This window comes from Macrotis lagotis, chromosome 4 (genome assembly GCF_037893015.1).
Source record: "Macrotis lagotis isolate mMagLag1 chromosome 4, bilby.v1.9.chrom.fasta, whole genome shotgun sequence".
NCBI lineage: Eukaryota > Metazoa > Chordata > Mammalia > Peramelemorphia > Peramelidae > Macrotis > Macrotis lagotis.
This window is the reverse complement of record NC_133661.1, coordinates 131,023,506-131,026,403: the sequence shown is the minus strand read 5'-3', so window position 1 is coordinate 131,026,403 and position 2,898 is coordinate 131,023,506. Positions and strand designations below refer to the sequence as shown.

Below are 2,898 nucleotides of genomic sequence, written 5' to 3'. Positions count from 1 at the left end.
CCTTAAACATTTTATGCAATTCTCTATATAGTTTAGAAATGAGACCTTTATCAGAACGTCTGGTTGTGAAGATTGTTTCCTTCTAATTTTGGCAGCACTGATTTTATTAGTGCAAAATCTTTTTTAATTTAATGTAGTCAAAATCATTCATTTTGCAGTTTATAATATGCTCTAATTTTTGTTTAGTCATACATTTATCCCCTTTCCATAGATCTGCTAGAGTACTTTTTTGTCTACTGATTTATCTATGGTGTCGCTCTTTATGTTTAAATGCTGTGCCGATTTTGATGTCTTTTTGGTATAAGGTTTGAGATGCAGATCTGTGTCTAGTTTTTGCCAGGCTAGTTTCCAGTTTTCCCAAAATTTTTTGTCAAATAGTGAGTTCTGATCCCAGAAGTTGATGTCTTTGGGTTTGTCAAATAGTAGATTGCTGCAGTCATTTATTGCAACTTCTTTTGAACCTATCCTAATCCACTGATCCATTACTCTATTTCTTTTTTTTTAGTTTGTTTTTTTTTTTTTGCAAGGCAATGGGATTAAGTGACTTGCCAAAGGTCACACAGCTAGGTAATTATTAAGTGTCTGTCTGAGGCAGGATTTGAATTCAGTTCCTCCCGACTCCAGGGCTGGTGATCTATCCACTGCAACACCTAAGTGCCCTCATTACTCTATTTCTTAACTGTTACCAGATAGCTTTGATGACTGCACCTTTATAGAGTAGTTTTAGATCTGTTACAGCTACTCACCTTTCTTTACCTTTTTTTCATCAGTTCCCTTGCTATTCTTGCCCTTTTGTTGCTCCAGATGAATTTTGTTACTATTTTTTCTAACTTGGCAGAGTAGTTCATTGGTAGTTTGATTGGTATGACACTGAATAAGTCATTTTATTTGGGTAGAATTGTCATTTTGATTATATTAGTTTGACCTAACCATGAGCATCTGACATTTTTTCCAATTATTTAGGTGTGACTTTATTTGGGTGAGAAGTGCTATATAATTGTGTTCATATAGTTTCTGGGTTTCTCTTGGAAGACAGATCCCAAAATATTTAATGTTGGCTGTACTTATTTAGATGGAATTTCTCTATCTCTTGTTATTGATCTGTGTTATTCATATATATAGAAATGTTGATGATTTATGTATGTTTATTTTATATCTTGATACTTTGCTGAATTTCTTAATTGTTGCAAGGAGGTTTTTAGATGACTTTTGGAGTTCTCTAAGTATACCAACATATCTGCAAAGAGTGAAAGTTTGGGGAGAAATGCCACTGGCGGCAGTCTGGGGCCTGTCCAGGAGGCCATGGGTGGTGCCATTATTGCAGCTTGCCCAGGGGAGAGGAGGGGTGAGGTGGCCAAGGCAGAAAGGCTAGAGGACCTGAACCTTCCCAATGCTGTCATAACCAGGATCATCAAGGAGGCGCTGGGCCCGGAGTGCCATCTCGTGCTGTATGCCACCTCCTGTTCAAACAACTTTACAATAAAGGAAAATGGAATACCCTAAAAGCTGGTGATATACTAACATCAATGGAAAAGATGGAATTTCAGCGATTCATTTCCCCTTTGAAAAAAAGCACTAGATGCATGTAGGTGTGAACAGAAAGGTAAAAAGGAAGCTTCTGAGCAAAAGAAGAAGGATAAAGACAAAAGAACAGATTCTGAAGAGCAAGACAAAGGCAGGGAAGATGATAATGATGAGTATGATGAAAGAATGGAAGAGGAGGAGCAGAATGATGAAAAAGAGGTTGACAATTGAACTGTACAAGTCAGATGAGAAGAAACTTGGGATTTGACACTATTGCCTCTAATGTATCATTTGATAGAGAATTCTGTGACCTTTTCCTCAACTAAGAATGCTCATATATGTGGACCTAAGAACTTATTGAATAATCCCCAAACCAGATCTCTAAAGAGATCTTTCCAATTTTGTTTTGCATAATCCATAAATTGTGATCTTTTGACAAGGTAGGTAATGAATCACCGTTCAGTCAGATTCTTAATGGGGAAATATGTACAAGCTTCCTATATTTCACTTGCTGTTTTGTGACCCAAATTTCATCCTATCTATTATTTAGTGACTGTAGAGGCAGCTAAAAATTGGAGATTTGAACTCTGAGCCTGAGTAGCCTGTGATAGATTGATTATATCACATTGAAATAGTAATCAGTGTAAAGAATGAAATTCTTTTCCCTTTGAAAGTAATTTTCATCAAAGTTCTGCTTTGTAATTGATAACAGATTATTTTCTCTTGCTGAACTTGGAGTTTGCCATACTCTACTTATTACTTTTTATATACTTTGAGGTTTGTACTTCACTATATTAGTGGAATATTGATTGGGTCTAATGTAAAGTTGGCGTTTCACCTCAAAATTCTCTTCTTCTTCCCATACCTACTGAGCAAAAGTTTGAAAACAGACTTTCTACACAGTCCCTTTACTTTGGGTTTTATAGTGAACCTCACAAATGTCTCATCTTGTTAGTCTTTGGCTTTTTTATTTAACAAATGTCAAGCTCCAAAAATCATTTCCTCTAGGTATTAGGGTCATTCTATCCAGACTGTTCTTTACTTCCCTAACTTATGAACTTCAGTTCAGCTTAATTTAAAAAATGTAAGGTTTTTCTTTCAATCCCAGAGTTCTGACTCTCGTCTTTTAAAGACAGCTTAATAGAATAGCTGTTAATGAAATCTAATAATGTTTAGGATTATAATTCTAGTAATTCACCCTTCTGGTTTTGAATAGGACCTGCATCTTTTTATTAGGTTCCCCTTACATTTGCTTCCAAGTACTTTGTGTTCAAGTTAAGTGAATATTTCTGAAAGTTGGAAGCTCCCAGAAGAACTTTGTCCCCTTGGCAAAAAAAAAAAAATCTTGTTTACACCTAGAGGAGGCCTCTCACA

At 35.8% G+C, this 2,898-nt stretch overlaps 1 pseudogene; it reads left to right on the top strand.

Annotated features, from left to right (window-relative positions):
* The first annotated feature begins 1,302 nt into the window (after positions 1–1,302).
* Positions 1,303–1,755, top strand: LOC141522724 (DNA polymerase epsilon subunit 3 pseudogene; annotated as a pseudogene).
* The last annotated feature ends 1,143 nt before the right edge of the window (positions 1,756–2,898 follow it).